Source organism: Euprymna scolopes, chromosome 19, assembly GCF_053919585.1.
Source record: "Euprymna scolopes isolate OS-2025 chromosome 19, ASM5391958v1, whole genome shotgun sequence".
Classification (NCBI taxonomy): Eukaryota; Metazoa; Mollusca; class Cephalopoda; order Sepiida; family Sepiolidae; genus Euprymna; species Euprymna scolopes.
The window spans coordinates 127623562-127646108 of record NC_136500.1 but is presented as its reverse complement, the minus strand read 5'-3'; the positions used below and the strand labels follow the sequence as shown (position 1 = coordinate 127646108).

Sequence of the window (22547 nt, the reverse complement as noted above, 5' to 3'; positions counted from 1 at the left end):
TTAAACAGATTTCAAAAATAAGCTGCCACAAAAAGCAAATGGCGGGGCGTTTTCTTTAACATTTGTAAACATAGACGCATAAAAACATCCAAGCACGAAGTTTACGATGGGTATGAGGAAAATTCAAGTTAATGTTTGAAAAGCTAGTTTTTTGCAGAAACACATCTTTCCACAACATCCAGTTACAAAGTCCAGTTAGATTAGTAGAAGTAGAAAGATAAAAAGTCCTCCCCGGCGGGGAATTGAACCCCGGTCTCCCGCGTGACAGGCGGGGATACTTACCACTATACTACCGAGGATTCGGATATTTACCTACTCTAATAATGCGCTAAACTTAAACAGATTTCAAAAATAAGCTGCCACAAAAAGCAAATGGCGGCGGCGTTTTCTTTAACATTTGTAAACATAGACGCATAAAAACATCCAAGCACGAAGTTTACGATGGGTATGAGGAAAATTCAAGTAAATGTTTGAAAAGCTAGTTTTGCAGAAACACATCTTTCCACAACATCCAGTTACAAAGTCCAGTTAGATTAGTAGAAGTAGAAAGATAAAAAATCCTCCCCGGCGGGGAATTGAACCCCGGTCTCCCGCGTGACAGGCGGGGATACTTACCACTATACTACCGAGGATTCGGATATTTACCTACTCTAATAATGCGCTAAACTTAAACAGATTTCAAAAATAAGCTGCCACAAAAAGCAAATGGCGGCGACGTTTTCTTTAACATTTGTAAACATAGACGCATAAAAACATCCAAGCACGAAGTTTACGATGGGTATGAGGAAAATTAAGGTGAATATTTGTAAAAGCTAGTTTTTTGCAGAAACACATCTTTCCACAACATCCAGTTACAAAGTCCAGTTAGATTAGTAGAAGTAGAAAGATAAAAAATCCTCCCCGGCGGGGAATTGAACCCCGGTCTCCCGCGTGACAGGCGGGGATACTTACCACTATACTACCGAGGATTCGGATATTTACCTACTCTAATAATGCGCTAAACTTAAACAGATTTCAAAAATAAACTGCCACAAAAAGCAAATGGCGGCGGCGTTTTCTTTAACATTTGTAAACATAGACGCATAAAAACATCCAAGCACGAACTTTACGATGGGTATGAGGAAAATTCAAGTAAATGTTTGAAAAGCTAGTTTTGCAGAAACACATCTTTCCACAACATCCAGTTACAAAGTCCAGTTAGATTAGTAGAAGTAGAAAGATAAAAAATCCTCCCCGGCGGGGAATTGAACCCCGGTCTCCCGCGTGACAGGCGGGGATACTTACCACTATACTACCGAGGATTCGGATATTTACCTACTCTAATAATGCGCTACACTTAAACAGATTTCAAAAATAAGCTGCCACAAAAAGCAAATGGCGGCGGCGTTTTCTTTAACATTTGTAAACATAGACGCATAAAAACATCCAAGCACGAAGTTTACGAGTGGTATGAGGAAAATTCAAGTTAATATTTGAAAAGCTAGTTTTTTGCAGAAACACATCTTTCCACAACATCCAGTTACAAAGTCCAGTTAGATTAGAAGAAGTAGAAAGATAAAAAATCCTCCCCGGCGGGGAATTGAACCCCGGTCTCCCGCGTGACAGGCGGGGATACTTACCACTATACTACCGAGGATTCGGATATTTACCTACTCTAATAATGCGCTAAACTTAAACAGATTTCAAAAATAAGCTGCCACAAAAAGCAAATGGAAGCGGCGTTTTCTTTAACATTTGTAAACATAGACGCATAAAAACATCCAAGCACGAGGTTTACGATGGGTATGAGGAAAATTCAAGTAAATGTTTGAAAAGCTAGTTTTTTGCAGAAACACATCTTTCCACAACATCCAGTTACAAAGTCCAGTTAGATTAGTAGAAGTAGAAAGATAAAAAATCCTCCCCGGCGGGGAATTGAACCCCGGTCTCCCGCGTGACAGGCGGGGATACTTACCACTATACTACCGAGGATTCGGATATTTACCTACTCTAATAATGCGCTACACTTAAACAGATTTCAAAAATAAGCTGCAACAAAAAGCAAATGGCGGCGGCGTTTTCTTTAACATTTGTAAACATAGACGCATAAAAACATCCAAGCACGAAGTTTACGATGGGTATGAGGAAAATTCAGATGAATATTTGAAAAGCTAGTTTTTTGCAGAAACACATCTTTCCACAACATCCAGTTACAAAGTCCAGTTAGATTAGTAGAAGTAGAAAGATAAAATATCCTCCCCGGCGGGGAATTGAACCCCGGTCTCCCGCGTGACAGGCGGGGATACTTACCACTATACTACCGAGGATTCGGATATTTACCTACTCTAATAATGCTCTAAACTTAAACAGATTTCAAAAATAAGCTGCCACAAAAAGCAAATGGCGGCGGCGTTTTCTTTAACATTTGTAAACATAGACGCATAAAAACATCCAAGCACGAAGTTTACGATGGGTATGAGGAAAATTCAAGTTAATGTTTGAAAAGCTAGTTTTTTGCAGAAACACATCTTTCCACAACATCCAGTTACAAAGTCCAGTTAGATTAGTAGAAGTAGAAAGATAAAAAATCCTCCCCGGCGGGGAATTGAACCCCGGTCTCCCGCGTGACAGGCGGGGATACTTACCACTATACTACCGAGGATTCGGTTATTTACCTACTCTAATAATGCGCTACACTTAAACAGATTTCAAAAATAAGCTGCCACAAAAAGCAAATGGCGGCGGCGTTTTCTTTAACATTTGTGAACATAGACGCATAAAAACATCCAAGCACGAAGTTTACGATGGGTATGAGGAAAATTCAAGTTAATGTTTGAAAAGCTAGTTTTTTTCAGAAACACATCTTTCCACAACATCCAGTTACAAAGTCCAGTTAGATTAGTAGAAGTAGAAAGATAAAAAATACTCCCCGGCGGGGAATTGAACCCCGGTCTCCCGCATGACAGGCGGGGATACTTACCACTATACTACCGAGGATTCGGATATTTACCTACTCTAATAATGCGCTAAACTTAAACAGATTTCAAAAATAAGCTGCCACAAAAAGCAAATGGACGCGGCGTTTTCTGTAACATTGGTAAACATAGACGCATAAAAACATCCAAGCACGAAGTTTACGATGGGTATGAGGAAAATTCAGGTGAATATTTGAAAAGCTAGTTTTTTGCAGAAACACATCTTTCCACAACATCCAGTTACAAAGTCCAGTTAGATTAGTAGAAGTAGAAAGATAAAAAATCCTCCCCGGCGGGGAATTGAACCCCGGTCTCCCGCGTGACAGGCGGGGATACTTACCACTATACTACCGAGGATTCGGATATTTACCTACTCTAATAATGCGCTAAACTTAAACAGATTTCAAAAATAAGCTGCCACAAAAAGCAAATGGCGGCGGCGTTTTCTGTAACATTTGTGAACATAGACGCATAAAAACATCCAAGCACGAAGTTTACGATGGGTATGAGGAAAATTCAAGTTAATGTTTGAAAAGCTAGTTTTTTGCAGAAACACATCTTTCCACAACATCCAGTTACAAAGTCCAGTTAGATTAGTAGAAGTAGAAAGATAAAAAATCCTCCCCGGCGGGGAATTGAACCCCGGTCTCCCGCGTGACAGGCGGGGATACTTACCACTATACTACCGAGGATTCGGATATTTACCTACTCTAATAATGCGCTACACTTAAACAGATTTCAAAAATAAGCTGCCACAAAAAGCAAATGGCGGGGCGTTTTCTTTAACATTTGTAAACATAGACGCATAAAAACATCCAAGCACGAAGTTTACGATGGGTATGAGGAAAATTCAAGTTAATGTTTGAAAAGCTAGTTTTTTGCAGAAACACATCTTTCCACAACATCCAGTTACAAAGTCCAGTTAGATTAGTAGAAGTAGAAAGATAAAAAGTCCTCCCCGGCGGGGAATTGAACCCCGGTCTCCCGCGTGACAGGCGGGGATACTTACCACTATACTACCGAGGATTCGGATATTTACCTACTCTAATAATGCGCTAAACTTAAACAGATTTCAAAAATAAGCTGCCACAAAAAGCAAATGGCGGCGGCGTTTTCTTTAACATTTGTAAACATAGACGCATAAAAACATCCAAGCACGAAGTTTACGATGGGTATGAGGAAAATTCAGGTGAATATTTGAAAAGCTTGTTTTTTGCAGAAACACATCTTTCCACAACATCCAGTTACAAAGTCCAGTTAGATTAGTAGAAGTAGAAAGATAAAAAATCCTCCCCGGCGGGGAATTGAACCCCGGTCTCCCGCGTGACAGGCGGGGATACTTACCACTATACTACCGAGGATTCGGATATTTACCTACTCTAATAATGCTCTACACTTAAACAGATTTCAAAAATAAGCTGCCACAAAAAGCAAATGGCGGCGGCGTTTTCTTTAACATTTGTAAACATAGACGCATAAAAACATCCAAGCACGAAGTTTACGATGGGTATGAGGAAAATTCAAGTAAATGTTTGAAAAGCTAGTTTTGCAGAAACACATCTTTCCACAACATCCAGTTACAAAGTCCAGTTAGATTAGTAGAAGTAGAAAGATAAAAAATCCTCCCCGGCGGGGAATTGAACCCCGGTCTCCCGCGTGACAGGCGGGGATACTTACCACTATACTACCGAGGATTCGGATATTTACCTACTCTAATAATGCGCTAAACTTAAACAGATTTCAAAAATAAGCTGCCACAAAAAGCAAATGGCGGCGACGTTTTCTTTAACATTTGTAAACATAGACGCATAAAAACATCCAAGCACGAAGTTTACGATGGGTATGAGGAAAATTAAGGTGAATATTTGTAAAAGCTAGTTTTTTGCAGAAACACATCTTTCCACAACATCCAGTTACAAAGTCCAGTTAGATTAGTAGAAGTAGAAAGATAAAAAATCCTCCCCGGCGGGGAATTGAACCCCGGTCTCCCGCGTGACAGGCGGGGATACTTACCACTATACTACCGAGGATTCGGATATTTACCTACTCTAATAATGCGCTACACTTAAACAGATTTAAAAAATAAACTGCCACAAAAAGCAAATGGCGGCGGCGTTTTCTTTAACATTTGTAAACATAGACGCATAAAAACATCCAAGCACGAACTTTACGATGGGTATGAGGAAAATTCAAGTAAATGTTTGAAAAGCTAGTTTTGCAGAAACACATCTTTCCACAACATCCAGTTACAAAGTCCAGTTAGATTAGTAGAAGTAGAAAGATAAAAAATCCTCCCCGGCGGGGAATTGAACCCCGGTCTCCCGCGTGACAGGCGGGGATACTTACCACTATACTACCGAGGATTCGGATTTTTACCTACTCTAATAATGCGCTACACTTAAACAGATTTCAAAAATAAGCTGCCACAAAAAGCAAATGGCGGCGGCGTTTTCTTTAACATTTGTAAACATAGACGCATAAAAACATCCAAGCACGAAGTTTACGAGTGGTATGAGGAAAATTCAAGTTAATATTTGAAAAGCTAGTTTTTTGCAGAAACACATCTTTCCACAACATCCAGTTACAAAGTCCAGTTAGATTAGAAGAAGTAGAAAGATAAAAAATCCTCCCCGGCGGGGAATTGAACCCCGGTCTCCCGCGTGACAGGCGGGGATACTTACCACTATACTACCGAGGATTCGGATATTTACCTACTCTAATAATGCGCTAAACTTAAACAGATTTCAAAAATAAGCTGCCACAAAAAGCAAATGGAAGCGGCGTTTTCTTTAACATTTGTAAACATAGACGCATAAAAACATCCAAGCACGAGGTTTACGATGGGTATGAGGAAAATTCAAGTAAATGTTTGAAAAGCTAGTTTTTTGCAGAAACACATCTTTCCACAACATCCAGTTACAACGTCCAGTTAGATTAGTAGAAGTAGAAAGATAAAAAATCCTCACCGGCGGGGAATTGAACCCCGGTCTCCCGCGTGACAGGCGGGGATACTTACCACTATACTACCGAGGATTCGGATATTTACATACTCTAATAATGCGCTAAACTTAAACAGATTTCAAAAATAAGCTGCCACAAAAAGCAAATGGCGGCGGCGTTTTCTTTAACATAATAAATATAGACGCATAAAAACATCCAAGCACGAAGTTTACGATGGGTATGAGGAAAATTCAAGTTAATATTGAAAAGCTAGTTTTTTGCAGAAACACATCTTTCCACAACATCCAGTTACAAAGTCCAGTTAGATTAGTAGAAGTAGAAAGATAAAAAATCCTCCCCGGCGGGGAATTGAACCCCGGTCTCCCGCGTGACAGGCGGGGATACTTACCACTATACTACCGAGGATTCGGATATTTACCTACTCTAATAATGCGCTAAACTTAAACAGATTTCAAAAATAAACTGCCACAAAAAGCAAATGGCGGCGGCGTTTTCTTTAACATTTGTAAACATAGACGCATAAAAACATCCAAGCACGAAGTTTACGATGGGTATGAGGAAAATTCAGGTGAATATTTGAAAAGCTAGTTGTTTGCAGAAACACATCTTTCCACAACATCCAGTTACAAAGTCCAGTTAGATTAGTAGAAGTAGAAAGATAAAAAATCCTCCCCGGCGGGGAATTGAACCCCGGTCTCCCGCGTGACAGGCGGGGATACTTACCACTATACTACCGAGGATTCGGATATTTACTTACTCTAATAATGCGCTCAACTTAAACAGATTTCAAAAATAAGCTGCCACAAAAAGCAAATGGCGGCGGCGTTTTCTTTAACATTTGTAAACATAGACGCATAAAAACATCCAAGCACGAAGTTTACGATGTGTATGAGGAAAATTCAGGTGAATATTTTAAAAGCTAGTTTTTTGCAGAAACACATCTTTCCACAACATCCAGTTACAAAGTCCAGTTAGATTAGTAGAAGTAGAAAGATAAAAAATCCTCCCCGGCGGGGAATTGAACCCCGGTCTCCCGCGTGACAGGCGGGGATACTTACCACTATACTACCGAGGATTCGGATATTTACCTACTCTAATAATGCTCTACACTTAAAAAGATTTCAAAAATAAGCTGCCACAAAAAGCAAATGGCGGCGGCGTTTTCTTTAACATTTGTAAACATAGACGCATAAAAACATCCAAGCACGAACTTTACGATGGGTATGAGGAAAATTCAAGTTAATGTTTGAAAAGCTAGTTTTTTGCAGAAACACATCTTTCCACAACATCCAGTTACAAAGTCCAGTTAGATTAGTAGAAGTAGAAAGATAAAAAATCCTCCCCGGCGGGGAATTGAACCCCGGTCTCCCGCGTGACAGGCGGGGATACTTACCACTATACTACCGAGGATTCGGATATTTACCTACTCTAATAATGCGCTAAACTTAAACAGATTTCAAAAATAAGCTGCCACAAAAAGCAAATGGCGGCGGCGTTTTCTTTAACATTTGTAAACATAGACGCATAAAAACATCCAAGCACGAAGTTTACGATGGGTATGAGGAAAATTCAAGTAAATGTTTGAAAAGCTAGTTTTGCAGGAACACATCTTTCCACAACATCCAGTTACAAAGTCCAGTTAGATTAGTAGAAGTAGAAAGATAAAAAATCCTCCCCGGCGGGGAATTGAACCCCGGTCTCCCGCGTGACAGGCGGGGATACTTACCACTATACTACCGAGGATTCGGATATTTACCTACTCTAATAATGCGCTAAACTTAAACAGATTTCAAAAATAAGCTGCCACAAAAAGCAAATGGCGGCGGCTTTTTCTTTAACATTTGTGAACATAGACGCATAAAAACATCCAAGCACGAAGTTTACGATGGGTATGAGGAAAATTCAAGTTAATGTTTGAAAAGCTAGTTTTGCAGAAACACATCTTTCCACAACATCCAGTTACAAAGTCCAGTTAGATTAGTAGAAGTAGAAAGATAAAAAATCCTCTCCGGCGGGGAATTGAACCCCGGTCTCCCGCGTGACAGGCGGGGATACTCACCACTATACTACCGAGGATTCGGATATTTACCTACTCTAATAATGCGCTAAACTTAAACAGATTTCAAAAATAAGCTGCCACAAAAAGCAAATGGCGGCGGCGTTTCTTTAACATTTGTAAACATAGACGCATAAAAACATCCAAGCACGAAGTTTACGATGGGTATGAGGAAAATTCAGGTGAATATTTGAAAAGCTAGTTTTTTGCAGAAACACCTCTTTCCACAACATCCAGTTACAAAGTCCAGTTAGATTAGTAGAAGTAGAAAGATAAAAAATCCTCCCCGGCGGGGAATTGAACCCCGGTCTCCCGCGTGACAGGCGGGGATACTTACCACTATACTACCGAGGATTCGGATATTTACCTACTCTAATAATGCGCTAAACTTAAACAGATTTCAAAAATAAGCTGCCACAAAAAGCAAATGGCGGCGGCGTTTTCTTTAACATATGTAAACATAGACGCATAAAAACATCCAAGCACGAAGTTTACGATGAGTATGAGGAAAATTCAAGTTAATATTTGAAAAGCTAGTTTTTTGCAGAAACACATCTTTCCACAACATCCAGTTACAAAGTCCAGTTAGATTAGTAGAAGTAGAAAGATAAAAAATCCTCCCCGGCGGGGAATTGAACCCCGGTCTCCCGCGTGACAGGCGGGGATACTTACCACTATACTACCGAGGTTTAAGATATTTACCTACTCTAATAATGCGCTAAACTTAAACAGATTTCAAAAATAAGCTGCCACAAAAAGCAAATGGCGGCGGCGTTTTCTTTAACATTTGTAAACATAGACGCATAAAAACATCCAAGCACGAACTTTACGATGGGTATGAGGAAAATTCAGGTGAATATTTTAAAAGCTAGTTGTTTGCAGAAACACATCTTTCCACAACATCCAGTTACAAAGTCCAGTTAGATTAGAAGAAGTAGAAAGATAAAAAATCCTCCCCGGCGGGGAATTGAACCCCGGTCTCCCGCGTGACAGGCGGGGATACTTACCACTATACTACCGAGGATTCGGATATTTACCTACTCTAATAATGCGCTAAACTTAAACAGATTTCAAAAATAAGCTGCCACAAAAAGCAAATGGCGGCGGCGTTTTCTTTAACATATGTAAACATAGACGCATAAAAACATCCGAAGTTTACGATGGGTATGAGGAAAATTCAGGTGAATATTTGAAAAGCTAGTTGTTTGCAGAAACACATCTTTCCACAACATCCAGTTACAAAGTCCAGTTAGATTAGTAGAAGTAGAAAGATAAAAAATCCTCCCCGGCGGGGAATTGAACCCCGGTCTCCCGCGTGACAGGCGGGGATACTTACCACTATACTACCGAGGATTCGGATATTTACCTACTCTAATAATGCGCTAAACTTAAACAGATTTCAAAAATAAGCTGCCACAAAAAGCAAATGGCGGCGGCGTTTTCTTTAACATTTGTAAACATAGACGCATAAAAACATCCAAGCACGAACTTTACGATGGGTATGAGGAAAATTCAGGTGAATATTTGAAAAGCTAGTTGTTTGCAGAAACACATCTTTCCACAACATCCAGTTACAAAGTCCAGTTGGATTAGAAGAAGTAGAAAGATAAAAAATCCTCCCCGGCGGGGAATTGAACCCCGGTCTCCCGCGTGACAGGCGGGGATACTTACCACTATACTACCGAGGATTCGGATATTTACCTACTCTAATAATGCGCTAAACTTAAACAGATTTCAAAAATAAGCTGCCACAAAAAGCAAATGGCGGCGGCGTTTTCTTTAACATTTGTAAACATAGACGCATAAAAACATCCAAGCACGAACTTTACGATGGGTATGAGGAAAATTCAGGTGAATATTTGAAAAGCTAGTTGTTTGCAGAAACACATCTTTCCACAACATCCAGTTACAAAGTCCAGTTGGATTAGAAGAAGTAGAAAGATAAAAAATCCTCCCCGGCGGGGAATTGAACCCCGGTCTCCCGCGTGACAGGCGGGGATACTTACCACTATACTACCGAGGATTCGGATATTTACCTACTCTAATAATGCGCTAAACTTAAACAGATTTCAAAAATAAGCTGCCACAAAAAGCAAATGGCGGCGGCGTTTTCTTTAACATTTGTAAACATAGACACATAAAAACATCCAAGCACGAACTTTACGATGGGTATGAGGAAAATTCAGGTGAATATTTTAAAAGCTAGTTGTTTGCAGAAACACATCTTTCCACAACATCCAGTTACAAAGTCCAGTTAGATTAGAAGAAGTAGAAAGATAAAAAATCCTCCCCGGCGGGGAATTGAACCCCGGTCTCCCGCGTGACAGGCGGGGATACTTACCACTATACTACCGAGGATTCGGATATTTACCTACTCTAATAATGCGCTAAACTTAAACAGATTTCAAAAATCAGCTGCCACAAAAAGCAAATGGCGGCGGCGTTTTCTTTAACATATGTAAACATAGACGCATAAAAACATCCGAAGTTTACGATGGGTATGAGGAAAATTCAGGTGAATATTTGAAAAGCTAGTTGTTTGCAGAAACACATCTTTCCACAACATCCAGTTACAAAGTCCAGTTAGATTAGTAGAAGTAGAAAGATAAAAAATCCTCCCCGGCGGGGAATTGAACCCCGGTGTCCCGCGTGACAGGCGGGGATACTTACCACTATACTACCGAGGATTCGGATATTTACCTACTCTAATAATGCGCTAAACTTAAACAGATTTCAAAAATAAGCTGCCACAAAAAGCAAATGGCGGCGGCGTTTTCTTTAACATTTGTAAACATAGACGCATAAAAACATCCAAGCACGAACTTTACGATGGGTATGAGGAAAATTCAGGTGAATATTTGAAAAGCTAGTTGTTTGCAGAAACACATCTTTCCACAACATCCAGTTACAAAGTCCAGTTGGATTAGAAGAAGTAGAAAGATAAAAAATCCTCCCCGGCGGGGAATTGAACCCCGGTCTCCCGCGTGACAGGCGGGGATACTTACCACTATACTACCGAGGATTCGGATATTTACCTACTCTAATAATGCGCTAAACTTAAACAGATTTCAAAAATAAGCTGCCACAAAAAGCAAATGGCGGCGGCGTTTTCTTTAACATTTGTAAACATAGACGCATAAAAACATCCAAGCACGAACTTTACGATGGGTATGAGGAAAATTCAGGTGAATATTTGAAAAGCTAGTTGTTTGCAGAAACACATCTTTCCACAACATCCAGTTACAAAGTCCAGTTGGATTAGAAGAAGTAGAAAGATAAAAAATCCTCCCCGGCGGGGAATTGAACCCCGGTCTCCCGCGTGACAGGCGGGGATACTTACCACTATACTACCGAGGATTCGGATATTTACCTACTCTAATAATGCGCTAAACTTAAACAGATTTCAAAAATAAGCTGCCACAAAAAGCAAATGGCGGCGGCGTTTTCTTTAACATTTGTAAACATAGACGCATAAAAACATCCAAGCACGAACTTTACGATGGGTATGAGGAAAATTCAGGTGAATATTTGAAAAGCTAGTTGTTTGCAGAAACACATCTTTCCACAACATCCAGTTACAAAGTCCAGTTGGATTAGAAGAAGTAGAAAGATAAAAAATCCTCCCCGGCGGGGAATTGAACCCCGGTCTCCCGCGTGACAGGCGGGGATACTTACCACTATACTACCGAGGATTCGGATATTTACCTACTCTAATAATGCGCTAAACTTAAACAGATTTCAAAAATAAGCTGCCACAAAAAGCAAATGGCGGCGGCGTTTTCTTTAACATTTGTAAACATAGACGCATAAAAACATCCAAGCACGAACTTTACGATGGGTATGAGGAAAATTCAGGTGAATATTTTAAAAGCTAGTTGTTTGCAGAAACACATCTTTCCACAACATCCAGTTACAAAGTCCAGTTAGATTAGAAGAAGTAGAAAGATAAAAAATCCTCCCCGGTGGGGAATTGAACCCCGGTCTCCCGCGTGACAGGCGGGGATACTTACCACTATACTACCGAGGATTCGGATATTTACCTACTCTAATAATGCGCTAAACTTAAACAGATTTCAAAAATAAGCTGCCACAAAAAGCAAATGGCGGCGGCGTTTTCTTTAACATATGTAAACATAGACGCATAAAAACATCCGAAGTTTACGATGGGTATGAGGAAAATTCAGGTGAATATTTGAAAAGCTAGTTGTTTGCAGAAACACATCTTTCCACAACATCCAGTTACAAAGTCCAGTTAGATTAGTAGAAGTAGAAAGATAAAAAATCCTCCCCGGCGGGGAATTGAACCCCGGTGTCCCGCGTGACAGGCGGGGATACTTACCACTATACTACCGAGGATTCGGATATTTACCTACTCTAATAATGCGCTAAACTTAAACAGATTTCAAAAATAAGCTGCCACAAAAAGCAAATGGCGGCGGCGTTTTCTTTAACATTTGTAAACATAGACGCATAAAAACATCCAAGCACGAACTTTACGATGGGTATGAGGAAAATTCAGGTGAATATTTGAAAAGCTAGTTGTTTGCAGAAACACATCTTTCCACAACATCCAGTTACAAAGTCCAGTTGGATTAGAAGAAGTAGAAAGATAAAAAATCCTCCCCGGCGGGGAATTGAACCCCGGTCTCCCGCGTGACAGGCGGGGATACTTACCACTATACTACCGAGGATTCGGATATTTACCTACTCTAATAATGCGCTAAACTTAAACAGATTTCAAAAATAAGCTGCCACAAAAAGCAAATGGCGGCGGCGTTTTCTTTAACATTTGTAAACATAGACGCATAAAAACATCCAAGCACGAACTTTACGATGGGTATGAGGAAAATTCAGGTGAATATTTGAAAAGCTAGTTGTTTGCAGAAACACATCTTTCCACAACATCCAGTTACAAAGTCCAGTTGGATTAGAAGAAGTAGAAAGATAAAAAATCCTCCCCGGCGGGGAATTGAACCCCGGTCTCCCGCGTGACAGGCGGGGATACTTACCACTATACTACCGAGGATTCGGATATTTACCTACTCTAATAATGCGCTAAACTTAAACAGATTTCAAAAATAAGCTGCCACAAAAAGCAAATGGCGGCGGCGTTTTCTTTAACATTTGTAAACATAGACGCATACAAACATCCAAGCACGAACTTTACGATGGGTATGAGGAAAATTCAGGTGAATATTTGAAAAGCTAGTTGTTTGCAGAAACACATCTTTCCACAACATCCAGTTACAAAGTCCAGTTGGATTAGAAGAAGTAGAAAGATAAAAAATCCTCCCCGGGCGGGGAATTGAACCCCGGTCTCCCGCGTGACAGGCGGGGATACTTACCACTATACTACCGAGGATTCGGATATTTACCTACTCTAATAATGCGCTAAACTTAAACAGATTTCAAAAATAAGCTGCCACAAAAAGCAAATGGTGGCGGCGTTTTCTTTAACATATGTAAACATAGACGCATAAAAACATCCAAGCACGAAGTTTACGATGGGTATGAGGAAAATTCAGGTGAATATTTGAAAAGCTAGTTGTTTGCAGAAACACATCTTTCCACAACATCCAGTTACAAAGTCCAGTTAGATTAGTAGAAGTAGAAAGATAAAAAATCCTCCCCGGCGGGGAATTGAACCCCGGTCTCCCGCGTGACAGGCGGGGATACTTACCACTATACTACCGAGGATCCGGATATTTACCTACTCTAATAATGCGCTAAACTTAAACAGATTTCAAAAATAAGCTGCCACAAAAAGCAAATGGCGGCGGCGTTTTCTTTAACATTTGTAAACATAGACGCATAAAAACATCCAAGCACGAACTTTACGATGGGTATGGGGAAAATTCAAGTTAATGTTTGAAAAGCTAGTTTTGCAGAAACACATCTTTCCACAACATCCAGTTACAAAGTCCAGTTAGATTAGTAGAAGTAGAAAGATAAAAAATCCTCCCCGGCGGGGAATTGAACCCCGGTCTCCCGCGTGACAGGCGGGGATACTTACCACTATACTACCGAGGATTCGGATATTTACCTACTCTAATAATGCGCTAAACTTAAACAGATTTCAAAAATAAGCTGCCACAAAAAGCAAATGGCGGCGGCGTTTTCTTTAACATTTGTAAACATAGACGCATAAAAACATCCAAGCACGAACTTTAGGATGGGTATGAGGAAAATTCAAGTAAATGTTTGAAAAGCTAGTTTTGCAGAAACACATCTTTCCACAACATCCAGTTACAAAGTCCAGTTAGATTAGAAGAAGTAGAAAGATAAAAAACCCTCCCCGGCGGGGAATTGAACCCCGGTCTCCCGCGTGACAGGCGGGGATACTTACCACTATACTACCGAGGATTCGGATATTTACCTACTCTAATAATGCGCTAAACTTAAACAGATTTCAAAAATAAGCTGCCACAAAAAGCAAATGGCGGCGGCGTTTTCTTTAACATATGTAAACATAGACGCATAAAAACATCCGAAGTTTACGATGGGTATGAGGAAAATTCAGGTGAATATTTGAAAAGCTAGTTGTTTGCAGAAACACATCTTTCCACAACATCCAGTTACAAAGTCCAGTTAGATTAGTAGAAGTAGAAAGATAAAAAATCCTCCCCGGCGGGGAATTGAACCCCTGTCTCCCGCGTGACAGGCGAGGATACTTACCACTATACTACCGAGGATTCGGATATTTACCTACTCTAATAATGCGCTAAACTTAAACAGATTTCAAAAATAAGCTGCCAAAAAAAGCAAATGGCGGCGGCGTTTACTTTAACATTTGTAAACATAGACGCATAAAAACATCCAAGCACGAACTTTACGATGGGTATGAGGAAAATTCAGGTGAATATTTGAAAAGCTAGTTGTTTGCAGAAACACATCTTTCCACAACATCCAGTTACAAAGTCCAGTTGGATTAGAAGAAGTAGAAAGATAAAAAATCCTCCCCGGCGGGGAATTGAACCCCGGTCTCCCGCGTGACAGGCGGGGATACTTACCACTATACTACCGAGGATTCGGATATTTACCTACTCTAATAATGCGCTAAACTTAAACAGATTTCAAAAATAAGCTGCCACAAAAAGCAAATGGCGGCGGCGTTTTCTTTAACATTTGTAAACATAGACGCATAAAAACATCCAAGCACGAACTTTACGATGGGTATGAGGAAAATTCAGGTGAATATTTGAAAAGCTAGTTGTTTGCAGAAACACATCTTTCCACAACATCCAGTTACAAAGTCCAGTTGGATTAGAAGAAGTAGAAAGATAAACAATCCTCCCCGGCGGGGAATTGAACCCCGGTCTCCCGCGTGACAGGCGGGGATACTTACCACTATACTACCGAGGATTCGGATATTTACCTACTCTAATAATGCGCTAAACTTAAACAGATTTCAAAAATAAGCTGCCACAAAAAGCAAATGGCGGCGGCGTTTTCTTTAACATTTGTAAACATAGACGCATAAAAACATCCAAGCACGAACTTTACGATGGGTATGAGGAAAATTCAGGTGAATATTTGAAAAGCTAGTTGTTTGCAGAAACACATCTTTCCACAACATCCAGTTACAAAGTCCAGTTGGATTAGAAGAAGTAGAAAGATAAAAAATCCTCCCCGGCGGGGAATTGAACCCCGGTCTCCCGCGTGACAGGCGGGGATACTTACCACTATACTACCGAGGATTCGGATATTTACCTACTCTAATAATGCGCTAAACTTAAACAGATTTCAAAAATAAGCTGCCACAAAAAGCAAATGGCGGCGGCGTTTTCTTTAACATATGTAAACATAGACGCATAAAAACATCCAAGCACGAAGTTTACGATGGGTATGAGGAAAATTCAGGTGAATATTTGAAAAGCTAGTTGTTTGCAGAAACACATCTTTCCACAACATCCAGTTACAAAGTCCAGTTAGATTAGTAGAAGTAGAAAGATAAAAAATCCTCCCCGGCGGGGAATTGAACCCCGGTCTCCCGCGTGACAGGCGGGGATACTTACCACTATACTACCGAGGATTCGGATATTTACCTACTCTAATAATGCGCTAAACTTAAACAGATTTCAAAAATAAGCTGCCACAAAAAGCAAATGGCGGCGGCGTTTTCTTTAACATTTGTAAACATAGACGCATAAAAACATCCAAGCACGAACTTTACGATGGGTATGAGGAAAATTCAAGTAAATGTTTGAAAAGCTAGTTTTGCAGAAACACATCTTTCCACAACATCCAGTTACAAAGTCCAGTTAGATTAGTAGAAGTAGAAAGATAAAAAATCCTCCCCGGCGGGGAATTGAACCCCGGTCTCCCGCGTGACAGGCGGGGATAGTTACCACTATACTACCGAGGATTCGGATATTTACCTACTCTAATAATGCGCTAAACTTAAACAGATTTCAAAAATAAGCTGCCACAAAAAGCAAATGGCGGCGGCGTTTTCTTTAACATTTGTAAACATAGACGCATAAAAACATCCAAGCACGAAGTTTACGATGGGTATGAGGAAAAGTCAGGTGAATATTTGAAAAGCTAGTTTTTTGCAGAAACACATCTTTCCACAACATCCAGTTACAAAGTCCAGTTAGATTAGTAGAAGTAGAAAGATAAAAAATCCTCTCCGGCGGGGAATTGAACCCCGGTCTCCCGCGTGACAGGCGGGGATACTTACCACTATACTACCGAGGATTCGGATATTTACCTACTCTAATAATGCGCTAAACTTAAACAGATTTCAAAAATAAGCTGCCACAAAAAGCAAATGGCGGCGGCGTTTTCTTTAACATTTGTAAACATAGACGCATAAATACATCCAAGCACGAAGTTTACGATGGGTATGAGGAAAATTCAAGTAAATGTTTGAAAAGCTAGTTTTTTGCAGAAACACATCTTTCCACAACATCCACTTACAACGTCCAGTTAGATTAGTAGAAGTAGACAGATAAAAAATCCTCCCCGGCGGGGAATTGAACCCCGGTCTCCCGCGTGACAGGCGGGGATACTTACCACTATACTACCGAGGATTCGGATATTTACCTACTCTAATAATGCGCTAAACTTAAACAGATTTCAAAAATAAGCTGCCACAAAAAGCAAATGGCGGCGGCGTTTTCTTTAACATTTGTAAACATAGACGCATAAAAACATCCAAGCACGAACTTTACGATGGGTATGAGGAAAAGTCAGGTGAATATTTGAAAAGCTAGTTTTTTGCAGAAACACATCTTTCCACAACATCCAGTTACAAAGTCCAGTTAGATTAGTAGAAGTAGAAAGATAAAAAATCCTCCCCGGCGGGGAATTGAACCCCGGTCTCCCGCGTGACAGGCGGGGATACTTACCACTATACTACCGAGGATTCGGATATTTACCTACTCTAAAAAGGCGCTAAACTTAAACAGATTTCAAAAATAAGCTGCCACAAAAAGCAAATGGCGGCGGCGTTTTCTTTAACATTTGTAAACATAGACGCATAAAAACATCCAAGCACGAAGTTTACGATGGGTATGAGGAAAATTCAGGTGAATATTTGAAAAGCTAGTTTTTTGCAGAAACACATCTTTCCACAACATCCAGTTACAAAGTCCAGTTAGATTAGTAGAAGTAGAAAGATAAAAAATCCTCCCCGGCGGGGAATTGAACCCCGGTCTCCCGCGTGACAGGCGGGGATACTTACCACTATACTACCGAGGATTCGGATATTTACCTACTCTAATAATGCGCTAAACTTAAACAGATTTCAAAAATAAACTGCCACAAAAAGCAAATGGCGGCGGCGTTTTCTGTAACATTTGTAAACATAGACGCATAAAAACATCCAAGCACGAAGTTTACGATGGGTATGAGGAAAATTCAAGTAAATGTTTGAAAAGCTAGTTTTGCAGAAATACATCTTTCCACAACATCCAGTTACAAAGTCCAGTTAGATTAGTAGCAGTAGAAAGATAAAAAATCCTCCCCGGCGGGGAATTGAACCCCGGTCTCCCGCGTGACAGGCGGGGATATTTACCACTATACTACCGAGGATTCGGACATTTACCTACTCTAATAATGCGCTAAACTTAAACAGATGTCAAAAATAAGCTGCCACAAAAAGCAAATGGCGGCGGCGTTTTCTGTAACATTTGTGAACATAGACGCATAAAAACATCCAAGCACGAACTTTACGATGGGTATGAGGAAAATTCAAGTAAATGTTTGAAAAGCTAGTTTTGCAGAAACACATCTTTCCACAACATCCAGTTACAAAGTCCAGTTAGATTAGTAGAAGTAGAAAGATAAAAAATCCTCCCCGGCGGGGAATTGAACCCCGGTCTCCCGCGTGACAGGCGGGGATACTTACCACTATACTACCGAGGATTCGGATATTTACCTACTCTAATAATGCGCTAAACTTAAACAGATTTCAAAAATAAGCTGCCACAAAAAGCAAATGGCGGCGGCGTTTTCTTTAACATTTGTAAACATAGACGCATAAAAACATCCAAGCACGAAGTTTACGATGGGTATGAGGAAAATTCAAGTTAATATTTGAAAAGCTAGTTTTTTGCAGAAACACATCTTTCCACAACATCCAGTTACAAAGTCCAGTTAGATTAGTAGAAGTAGAAAGATAAAAAATCCTCTCCGGCGGGGAATTGAACCCCGGTCTCCCGCGTGACAGGCGGGGATACTTACCACTATACTACCGAGGATTCGGATATTTACCTACTCTAATAATGCGCTAAACTTAAACAGATTTCAAAAATAAGCTGCCACAAAAAGCAAATGGCGGCGGCGTTTTCTTTAACATTTGTAAACATAGACGCATAAAAACATCCAAGCACGAACTTTACGATGGGTATGAGGAAAATTCAAGTAAATGTTTGAAAAGCTAGTTTTTTGCAGAAACACATCTTTCCACAACATCCACTTACAACGTCCAGTTAGATTAGTAGAAGTAGACAGATAAAAAATCCTCCCCGGCGGGGAATTGAACCCCGGTCTCCCGCGTGACAGGCGGGGATACTTACCACTATACTACCGAGGATTCGGATATTTACCTACTCTAATAATGCGCTAAACTTAAACAGATTTCAAAAATAAGCTGCCACAAAAAGCAAATGGCGGCGGCGTTTTCTTTAACATTTGTAAACATAGACGCATAAATACATCCAAGCACGAAGTTTACGATGGGTATGAGGAAAATTCAAGTAAATGTTTGAAAAGCTAGTTTTTTGCAGAAACACATCTTTCCACAACATCCAGTTACAACGTCCAGTTAGATTAGTAGAAGTAGACAGATAAAAAATCCTCCCCGGCGGGGAATTGAACCCCGGTCTCCCGCGTGACAGGCGGGGATACTTACCACTATACTACCGAGGATTCGGATATTTACCTACTCTAATAATGCGCTAAACTTAAACAGATTTCAAAAATAAGCTGCCACAAAAAGCAAATGGCGGCGGCGTTTTCTTTAACATTTGTAAACATAGACGCATAAAAAACTCCAAGCACGAAGTTTACGATGGGTATGAGGAAAATTCAAGTTAATGTTTGAAAAGCTAGTTTTTTGCAGAAACACATCTTTCCACAACATCCAGTTACAAAGTCCAGTTAGATTAGTAGAAGTAGAAAGATAAAAAATCCTCCCCGGCGGGGAATTGAACCCCGGTCTCCCGCGTGACAGGCGGGGATACTTACCACTATACTACCGAGGATTCGGATATTTACCTACTCTAATAATGCGCTAAACTTAAACAGATTTCAAAAATAAGCTGCCACAAAAAGCAAATGGCGGCGGCGTTTTCTTTAACATTTGTAAACATAGACGCATAAAAACATCCAAGCACGAAGTTTACGATGGGTATGAGGAAAATTCAGGTGAATATTTGAAAAGCTAGTTTTTTGCAGAAACACATCTTTCCACAACATCCAGTTACAAAGTCCAGTTAGATTAGTAGAAGTAGAAAGATGAAAAATCCTCCCCGGCGGGGAATTGAACCCCGGTCTCCCGCGTGACAGGCGGGGATACTTACCACTATACTACCGAGGATTCGGATATTTACCTACTCTAATAATGCTCTAAACTTAAACAGATTTCAAAAATAAGCTGCCACAAAAAGCAAATGGCGGCGGCGTTTTCTTTAACATTTGTAAACATAGACGCATAAAAACATCCAAGCACGAAGTTTACGATGGGTATGAGGAAAATTCAAGTTAATGTTTGAAAAGATAGTTGTTTGCAGAAACACATCTTTCCACAACATCCAGTTACAAAGTCCAGTTAGATTAGTAGAAGTAGAAAGATAAAAAATCCTCCCCGGCGGGGAATTGAACCCCGGTCTCCCGCGTGACAGGCGGGGATACTTACCACTATACTACCGAGGATTCGGATATTTACCTACTCTAATAATGCGCTAAACTTAAACAGATTTCAAAAATAAACTGCCACAAAAAGCAAATGGCGGTTGCGTTTTCTTTAACATTTGTAAACATAGACGCATAAAAACATCCAAGCACGAACTTTACGATGGGTATGAGGAAAATTCAAGTAAATGTTTGAAAAGCTAGTTTTGCAGAAACACATCTTTCCACAACATCCAGTTACAAAGTCCAGTTAGATTAGTAGAAGTAGAAAGATAAAAAATCCTCCCCGGCGGGGAATTGAACCCCGGTCTCCCGCGTGACAGGCGGGGATACTTACCACTATACTACCGAGGATTCGGATATTTACCTACTCTAATAAGGCGCTACACTTAAACAGATTTCAAAAATAAGCTGCCACAAAAAGCAAATGGCGGCGGCGTTTTCTTTAACATTTGTGAACATAGACGCATAAAAACATCCAAGCACGAAGTTTACGATGGGTATGAGGAAAATTCAAGTTAATGTTTGAAAAGCTAGTTTTTTGCAGAAACACATCTTTCCACAACATCCAGTTACAAAGTCCAGTTAGATTAGTAGAAGTAGAAAGACAAAAAATACTCCCCGGCGGGGAATTGAACCCCGGTCTCCCGCGTGACAGGCGGGGATACTTACCACTATACTACCGAGGATTCGGATATTTACCTACTCTAATAATGCGCTAAACTTAAACAGATTTCAAAAATAAGCTGCCACAAAAAGCAAATGGCGGCGGCGTTTTCTGTAACATTTGTAAACATAGACGCATAAAAACATCCAAGCACGAAGTTTACGATGGGTATGAGGAAAATTCAAGTTAATGTTTGAAAAGCTAGTTTTTTGCAGAAACACATCTTTCCACAACATCCACTTACAACGTCCAGTTAGATTAGTAGAAGTAGACGGATAAAAAATCCTCCCCGGCGGGGAATTGAACCCCGGTCTCACGCGTGACAGGCGGGGATACTTACCACTATACTACCGAGGTTTCGGATATTTACCTACTCTAATAATGCGCTAAACTTAAACAGATTTCAAAAATAAGCTGCCACAAAAAGCAAATGGCGGCGGCGTTTTCTTTAACATTTGTAAACATAGACGCATAAATACATCCAAGCACGAAGTTTACGATGGGTATGAGGAAAATGCAAGTAAATGTTTGAAAAGCTAGTTTTTTGCAGAAACACATCTTTCCACAACATCCACTTACAACGTCCAGTTAGATTAGTAGAAGTAGACAGATAAAAAATCCTCCCCGGCGGGGAATTGAACCCCGGTCTCCCGCGTGACAGGCGGGGATACTTACCACTATACTACCGAGGATTCGGATATTTACCTACTCTAATAATGCGCTAAACTTAAACAGATTTCAAAAATAAGCTGCCACAAAAAGCAAATGGCGGCGGCGTTTTCTTTAACATTTGTAAACATAGACGCATAAATACATCCAAGCACGAAGTTTACGATGGGTATGAGGAAAATTCAAGTAAATGTTTGAGAAGCTAGTTTTTTGCAGAAACACATCTTTCCACAACATCCAGTTACAACGTCCAGTTAGATTAGTAGAAGTAGACAGATAGAAAATCCTCCCCGGCGGGGAATTGAACCCCGGTCTCCCGCGTGACAGGCGGGGATACTTACCACTATACTACCGAGGATTCGGATATTTACCTACTCTAATAATGCGCTAACCTTAAACAGATTTCAAAAATAAGCTGCCACAAAAAGCAAATGGCGGCGGCGTTTTCTTTAACATTTGTAAACATAGACGCATAAAAACATCCAAGCACGAACTTTACGATGGGTATGAGGAAAATTCAAGTAAATGTTTGAAAAGCTAGTTTTTTGCAGAAACACATCTTTCCACAACATCCACTTACAACGTCCAGTTAGATTAGTAGAAGTAGACAGATAAAAAATCCTCCCCGGCGGGGAATTGAACCCCGGTCTCCCGCGTGACAGGCGGGGATACTTACCACTATACTACCGAGGATTCGGATATTTACCTACTCTAATAATGCGCTAAACTTAAACAGATTTCAAAAATAAGCTGCCACAAAAAGCAAATGGCGGCGGCGTTTTCTTTAACATTTGTAAACATAGACGCATAAATACATCCAAGCACGAAGTTTACGATGGGTATGAGGAAAATTCAAGTTAATGTTTGAAAAGCTAGTTTT

The 22547-nt window shown here is 40.3% G+C and overlaps 67 non-coding genes across 67 annotated transcripts; all 67 read right to left on the bottom strand.

The window, feature by feature from the left end:
* Positions 1–227: 227 nt before the first annotated feature.
* Trnad-guc (transfer RNA aspartic acid (anticodon GUC)) lies at positions 228–299 on the bottom strand. Its single transcript has one exon. It is a non-coding gene; the product is annotated as a tRNA-Asp (tRNA).
* Positions 300–560: 261 nt separating this feature from the next.
* Trnad-guc (transfer RNA aspartic acid (anticodon GUC)) lies at positions 561–632 on the bottom strand. Its single transcript has one exon. It is a non-coding gene; the product is annotated as a tRNA-Asp (tRNA).
* A 264-nt stretch (positions 633–896) lies between these two features.
* Positions 897–968, bottom strand: Trnad-guc (transfer RNA aspartic acid (anticodon GUC)). The gene has a single exon. It is a non-coding gene; the product is annotated as a tRNA-Asp (tRNA).
* A 261-nt stretch (positions 969–1229) lies between these two features.
* On the bottom strand, positions 1230–1301 carry Trnad-guc (transfer RNA aspartic acid (anticodon GUC)). The gene has a single exon. It is a non-coding gene; the product is annotated as a tRNA-Asp (tRNA).
* Positions 1302–1564: 263 nt separating this feature from the next.
* Trnad-guc (transfer RNA aspartic acid (anticodon GUC)) lies at positions 1565–1636 on the bottom strand. The gene has a single exon. It is a non-coding gene; the product is annotated as a tRNA-Asp (tRNA).
* Positions 1637–1899: 263 nt separating this feature from the next.
* Positions 1900–1971, bottom strand: Trnad-guc (transfer RNA aspartic acid (anticodon GUC)). The gene has a single exon. It is a non-coding gene; the product is annotated as a tRNA-Asp (tRNA).
* A 263-nt stretch (positions 1972–2234) lies between these two features.
* On the bottom strand, positions 2235–2306 carry Trnad-guc (transfer RNA aspartic acid (anticodon GUC)). The gene has a single exon. It is a non-coding gene; the product is annotated as a tRNA-Asp (tRNA).
* Positions 2307–2569: 263 nt separating this feature from the next.
* Trnad-guc (transfer RNA aspartic acid (anticodon GUC)) lies at positions 2570–2641 on the bottom strand. Its single transcript has one exon. It is a non-coding gene; the product is annotated as a tRNA-Asp (tRNA).
* A 263-nt stretch (positions 2642–2904) lies between these two features.
* Trnad-guc (transfer RNA aspartic acid (anticodon GUC)) lies at positions 2905–2976 on the bottom strand. The gene has a single exon. It is a non-coding gene; the product is annotated as a tRNA-Asp (tRNA).
* Positions 2977–3239: 263 nt separating this feature from the next.
* Trnad-guc (transfer RNA aspartic acid (anticodon GUC)) lies at positions 3240–3311 on the bottom strand. Its single transcript has one exon. It is a non-coding gene; the product is annotated as a tRNA-Asp (tRNA).
* Positions 3312–3574: 263 nt separating this feature from the next.
* On the bottom strand, positions 3575–3646 carry Trnad-guc (transfer RNA aspartic acid (anticodon GUC)). Its single transcript has one exon. It is a non-coding gene; the product is annotated as a tRNA-Asp (tRNA).
* A 262-nt stretch (positions 3647–3908) lies between these two features.
* Positions 3909–3980, bottom strand: Trnad-guc (transfer RNA aspartic acid (anticodon GUC)). Its single transcript has one exon. It is a non-coding gene; the product is annotated as a tRNA-Asp (tRNA).
* A 263-nt stretch (positions 3981–4243) lies between these two features.
* On the bottom strand, positions 4244–4315 carry Trnad-guc (transfer RNA aspartic acid (anticodon GUC)). Its single transcript has one exon. It is a non-coding gene; the product is annotated as a tRNA-Asp (tRNA).
* A 261-nt stretch (positions 4316–4576) lies between these two features.
* Trnad-guc (transfer RNA aspartic acid (anticodon GUC)) lies at positions 4577–4648 on the bottom strand. The gene has a single exon. It is a non-coding gene; the product is annotated as a tRNA-Asp (tRNA).
* Positions 4649–4912: 264 nt separating this feature from the next.
* Trnad-guc (transfer RNA aspartic acid (anticodon GUC)) lies at positions 4913–4984 on the bottom strand. The gene has a single exon. It is a non-coding gene; the product is annotated as a tRNA-Asp (tRNA).
* Positions 4985–5245: 261 nt separating this feature from the next.
* Trnad-guc (transfer RNA aspartic acid (anticodon GUC)) lies at positions 5246–5317 on the bottom strand. Its single transcript has one exon. It is a non-coding gene; the product is annotated as a tRNA-Asp (tRNA).
* Positions 5318–5580: 263 nt separating this feature from the next.
* Trnad-guc (transfer RNA aspartic acid (anticodon GUC)) lies at positions 5581–5652 on the bottom strand. The gene has a single exon. It is a non-coding gene; the product is annotated as a tRNA-Asp (tRNA).
* Positions 5653–5915: 263 nt separating this feature from the next.
* On the bottom strand, positions 5916–5987 carry Trnad-guc (transfer RNA aspartic acid (anticodon GUC)). Its single transcript has one exon. It is a non-coding gene; the product is annotated as a tRNA-Asp (tRNA).
* Positions 5988–6248: 261 nt separating this feature from the next.
* On the bottom strand, positions 6249–6320 carry Trnad-guc (transfer RNA aspartic acid (anticodon GUC)). Its single transcript has one exon. It is a non-coding gene; the product is annotated as a tRNA-Asp (tRNA).
* Positions 6321–6583: 263 nt separating this feature from the next.
* Trnad-guc (transfer RNA aspartic acid (anticodon GUC)) lies at positions 6584–6655 on the bottom strand. Its single transcript has one exon. It is a non-coding gene; the product is annotated as a tRNA-Asp (tRNA).
* Positions 6656–6918: 263 nt separating this feature from the next.
* On the bottom strand, positions 6919–6990 carry Trnad-guc (transfer RNA aspartic acid (anticodon GUC)). The gene has a single exon. It is a non-coding gene; the product is annotated as a tRNA-Asp (tRNA).
* A 263-nt stretch (positions 6991–7253) lies between these two features.
* Trnad-guc (transfer RNA aspartic acid (anticodon GUC)) lies at positions 7254–7325 on the bottom strand. Its single transcript has one exon. It is a non-coding gene; the product is annotated as a tRNA-Asp (tRNA).
* A 261-nt stretch (positions 7326–7586) lies between these two features.
* Positions 7587–7658, bottom strand: Trnad-guc (transfer RNA aspartic acid (anticodon GUC)). Its single transcript has one exon. It is a non-coding gene; the product is annotated as a tRNA-Asp (tRNA).
* Positions 7659–7919: 261 nt separating this feature from the next.
* Trnad-guc (transfer RNA aspartic acid (anticodon GUC)) lies at positions 7920–7991 on the bottom strand. The gene has a single exon. It is a non-coding gene; the product is annotated as a tRNA-Asp (tRNA).
* Positions 7992–8253: 262 nt separating this feature from the next.
* Trnad-guc (transfer RNA aspartic acid (anticodon GUC)) lies at positions 8254–8325 on the bottom strand. Its single transcript has one exon. It is a non-coding gene; the product is annotated as a tRNA-Asp (tRNA).
* A 263-nt stretch (positions 8326–8588) lies between these two features.
* Trnad-guc (transfer RNA aspartic acid (anticodon GUC)) lies at positions 8589–8660 on the bottom strand. Its single transcript has one exon. It is a non-coding gene; the product is annotated as a tRNA-Asp (tRNA).
* Positions 8661–8923: 263 nt separating this feature from the next.
* On the bottom strand, positions 8924–8995 carry Trnad-guc (transfer RNA aspartic acid (anticodon GUC)). Its single transcript has one exon. It is a non-coding gene; the product is annotated as a tRNA-Asp (tRNA).
* A 257-nt stretch (positions 8996–9252) lies between these two features.
* On the bottom strand, positions 9253–9324 carry Trnad-guc (transfer RNA aspartic acid (anticodon GUC)). The gene has a single exon. It is a non-coding gene; the product is annotated as a tRNA-Asp (tRNA).
* Positions 9325–9587: 263 nt separating this feature from the next.
* Trnad-guc (transfer RNA aspartic acid (anticodon GUC)) lies at positions 9588–9659 on the bottom strand. The gene has a single exon. It is a non-coding gene; the product is annotated as a tRNA-Asp (tRNA).
* A 263-nt stretch (positions 9660–9922) lies between these two features.
* Positions 9923–9994, bottom strand: Trnad-guc (transfer RNA aspartic acid (anticodon GUC)). Its single transcript has one exon. It is a non-coding gene; the product is annotated as a tRNA-Asp (tRNA).
* A 263-nt stretch (positions 9995–10257) lies between these two features.
* Positions 10258–10329, bottom strand: Trnad-guc (transfer RNA aspartic acid (anticodon GUC)). The gene has a single exon. It is a non-coding gene; the product is annotated as a tRNA-Asp (tRNA).
* A 257-nt stretch (positions 10330–10586) lies between these two features.
* Trnad-guc (transfer RNA aspartic acid (anticodon GUC)) lies at positions 10587–10658 on the bottom strand. Its single transcript has one exon. It is a non-coding gene; the product is annotated as a tRNA-Asp (tRNA).
* A 263-nt stretch (positions 10659–10921) lies between these two features.
* Trnad-guc (transfer RNA aspartic acid (anticodon GUC)) lies at positions 10922–10993 on the bottom strand. The gene has a single exon. It is a non-coding gene; the product is annotated as a tRNA-Asp (tRNA).
* A 263-nt stretch (positions 10994–11256) lies between these two features.
* Trnad-guc (transfer RNA aspartic acid (anticodon GUC)) lies at positions 11257–11328 on the bottom strand. Its single transcript has one exon. It is a non-coding gene; the product is annotated as a tRNA-Asp (tRNA).
* Positions 11329–11591: 263 nt separating this feature from the next.
* Trnad-guc (transfer RNA aspartic acid (anticodon GUC)) lies at positions 11592–11663 on the bottom strand. Its single transcript has one exon. It is a non-coding gene; the product is annotated as a tRNA-Asp (tRNA).
* A 263-nt stretch (positions 11664–11926) lies between these two features.
* On the bottom strand, positions 11927–11998 carry Trnad-guc (transfer RNA aspartic acid (anticodon GUC)). Its single transcript has one exon. It is a non-coding gene; the product is annotated as a tRNA-Asp (tRNA).
* Positions 11999–12255: 257 nt separating this feature from the next.
* Positions 12256–12327, bottom strand: Trnad-guc (transfer RNA aspartic acid (anticodon GUC)). Its single transcript has one exon. It is a non-coding gene; the product is annotated as a tRNA-Asp (tRNA).
* A 263-nt stretch (positions 12328–12590) lies between these two features.
* On the bottom strand, positions 12591–12662 carry Trnad-guc (transfer RNA aspartic acid (anticodon GUC)). The gene has a single exon. It is a non-coding gene; the product is annotated as a tRNA-Asp (tRNA).
* A 263-nt stretch (positions 12663–12925) lies between these two features.
* Positions 12926–12997, bottom strand: Trnad-guc (transfer RNA aspartic acid (anticodon GUC)). Its single transcript has one exon. It is a non-coding gene; the product is annotated as a tRNA-Asp (tRNA).
* Positions 12998–13260: 263 nt separating this feature from the next.
* Positions 13261–13333, bottom strand: Trnad-guc (transfer RNA aspartic acid (anticodon GUC)). Its single transcript has one exon. It is a non-coding gene; the product is annotated as a tRNA-Asp (tRNA).
* A 263-nt stretch (positions 13334–13596) lies between these two features.
* On the bottom strand, positions 13597–13668 carry Trnad-guc (transfer RNA aspartic acid (anticodon GUC)). The gene has a single exon. It is a non-coding gene; the product is annotated as a tRNA-Asp (tRNA).
* Positions 13669–13929: 261 nt separating this feature from the next.
* Trnad-guc (transfer RNA aspartic acid (anticodon GUC)) lies at positions 13930–14001 on the bottom strand. Its single transcript has one exon. It is a non-coding gene; the product is annotated as a tRNA-Asp (tRNA).
* Positions 14002–14262: 261 nt separating this feature from the next.
* Positions 14263–14334, bottom strand: Trnad-guc (transfer RNA aspartic acid (anticodon GUC)). Its single transcript has one exon. It is a non-coding gene; the product is annotated as a tRNA-Asp (tRNA).
* A 257-nt stretch (positions 14335–14591) lies between these two features.
* Positions 14592–14663, bottom strand: Trnad-guc (transfer RNA aspartic acid (anticodon GUC)). Its single transcript has one exon. It is a non-coding gene; the product is annotated as a tRNA-Asp (tRNA).
* A 263-nt stretch (positions 14664–14926) lies between these two features.
* Positions 14927–14998, bottom strand: Trnad-guc (transfer RNA aspartic acid (anticodon GUC)). The gene has a single exon. It is a non-coding gene; the product is annotated as a tRNA-Asp (tRNA).
* Positions 14999–15261: 263 nt separating this feature from the next.
* On the bottom strand, positions 15262–15333 carry Trnad-guc (transfer RNA aspartic acid (anticodon GUC)). Its single transcript has one exon. It is a non-coding gene; the product is annotated as a tRNA-Asp (tRNA).
* Positions 15334–15596: 263 nt separating this feature from the next.
* Positions 15597–15668, bottom strand: Trnad-guc (transfer RNA aspartic acid (anticodon GUC)). Its single transcript has one exon. It is a non-coding gene; the product is annotated as a tRNA-Asp (tRNA).
* A 263-nt stretch (positions 15669–15931) lies between these two features.
* On the bottom strand, positions 15932–16003 carry Trnad-guc (transfer RNA aspartic acid (anticodon GUC)). Its single transcript has one exon. It is a non-coding gene; the product is annotated as a tRNA-Asp (tRNA).
* Positions 16004–16264: 261 nt separating this feature from the next.
* Trnad-guc (transfer RNA aspartic acid (anticodon GUC)) lies at positions 16265–16336 on the bottom strand. Its single transcript has one exon. It is a non-coding gene; the product is annotated as a tRNA-Asp (tRNA).
* Positions 16337–16599: 263 nt separating this feature from the next.
* Trnad-guc (transfer RNA aspartic acid (anticodon GUC)) lies at positions 16600–16671 on the bottom strand. The gene has a single exon. It is a non-coding gene; the product is annotated as a tRNA-Asp (tRNA).
* A 263-nt stretch (positions 16672–16934) lies between these two features.
* On the bottom strand, positions 16935–17006 carry Trnad-guc (transfer RNA aspartic acid (anticodon GUC)). Its single transcript has one exon. It is a non-coding gene; the product is annotated as a tRNA-Asp (tRNA).
* A 263-nt stretch (positions 17007–17269) lies between these two features.
* Trnad-guc (transfer RNA aspartic acid (anticodon GUC)) lies at positions 17270–17341 on the bottom strand. Its single transcript has one exon. It is a non-coding gene; the product is annotated as a tRNA-Asp (tRNA).
* Positions 17342–17604: 263 nt separating this feature from the next.
* Positions 17605–17676, bottom strand: Trnad-guc (transfer RNA aspartic acid (anticodon GUC)). Its single transcript has one exon. It is a non-coding gene; the product is annotated as a tRNA-Asp (tRNA).
* A 261-nt stretch (positions 17677–17937) lies between these two features.
* Trnad-guc (transfer RNA aspartic acid (anticodon GUC)) lies at positions 17938–18009 on the bottom strand. Its single transcript has one exon. It is a non-coding gene; the product is annotated as a tRNA-Asp (tRNA).
* A 261-nt stretch (positions 18010–18270) lies between these two features.
* Positions 18271–18342, bottom strand: Trnad-guc (transfer RNA aspartic acid (anticodon GUC)). Its single transcript has one exon. It is a non-coding gene; the product is annotated as a tRNA-Asp (tRNA).
* A 263-nt stretch (positions 18343–18605) lies between these two features.
* Positions 18606–18677, bottom strand: Trnad-guc (transfer RNA aspartic acid (anticodon GUC)). Its single transcript has one exon. It is a non-coding gene; the product is annotated as a tRNA-Asp (tRNA).
* Positions 18678–18940: 263 nt separating this feature from the next.
* On the bottom strand, positions 18941–19012 carry Trnad-guc (transfer RNA aspartic acid (anticodon GUC)). The gene has a single exon. It is a non-coding gene; the product is annotated as a tRNA-Asp (tRNA).
* A 263-nt stretch (positions 19013–19275) lies between these two features.
* Positions 19276–19347, bottom strand: Trnad-guc (transfer RNA aspartic acid (anticodon GUC)). The gene has a single exon. It is a non-coding gene; the product is annotated as a tRNA-Asp (tRNA).
* A 263-nt stretch (positions 19348–19610) lies between these two features.
* On the bottom strand, positions 19611–19682 carry Trnad-guc (transfer RNA aspartic acid (anticodon GUC)). Its single transcript has one exon. It is a non-coding gene; the product is annotated as a tRNA-Asp (tRNA).
* Positions 19683–19945: 263 nt separating this feature from the next.
* Positions 19946–20017, bottom strand: Trnad-guc (transfer RNA aspartic acid (anticodon GUC)). Its single transcript has one exon. It is a non-coding gene; the product is annotated as a tRNA-Asp (tRNA).
* Positions 20018–20280: 263 nt separating this feature from the next.
* On the bottom strand, positions 20281–20352 carry Trnad-guc (transfer RNA aspartic acid (anticodon GUC)). The gene has a single exon. It is a non-coding gene; the product is annotated as a tRNA-Asp (tRNA).
* Positions 20353–20613: 261 nt separating this feature from the next.
* Trnad-guc (transfer RNA aspartic acid (anticodon GUC)) lies at positions 20614–20685 on the bottom strand. Its single transcript has one exon. It is a non-coding gene; the product is annotated as a tRNA-Asp (tRNA).
* Positions 20686–20948: 263 nt separating this feature from the next.
* Positions 20949–21020, bottom strand: Trnad-guc (transfer RNA aspartic acid (anticodon GUC)). The gene has a single exon. It is a non-coding gene; the product is annotated as a tRNA-Asp (tRNA).
* Positions 21021–21283: 263 nt separating this feature from the next.
* On the bottom strand, positions 21284–21355 carry Trnad-guc (transfer RNA aspartic acid (anticodon GUC)). Its single transcript has one exon. It is a non-coding gene; the product is annotated as a tRNA-Asp (tRNA).
* Positions 21356–21618: 263 nt separating this feature from the next.
* On the bottom strand, positions 21619–21690 carry Trnad-guc (transfer RNA aspartic acid (anticodon GUC)). The gene has a single exon. It is a non-coding gene; the product is annotated as a tRNA-Asp (tRNA).
* Positions 21691–21953: 263 nt separating this feature from the next.
* On the bottom strand, positions 21954–22025 carry Trnad-guc (transfer RNA aspartic acid (anticodon GUC)). The gene has a single exon. It is a non-coding gene; the product is annotated as a tRNA-Asp (tRNA).
* Positions 22026–22288: 263 nt separating this feature from the next.
* Positions 22289–22360, bottom strand: Trnad-guc (transfer RNA aspartic acid (anticodon GUC)). The gene has a single exon. It is a non-coding gene; the product is annotated as a tRNA-Asp (tRNA).
* Positions 22361–22547: the final 187 nt, after the last annotated feature.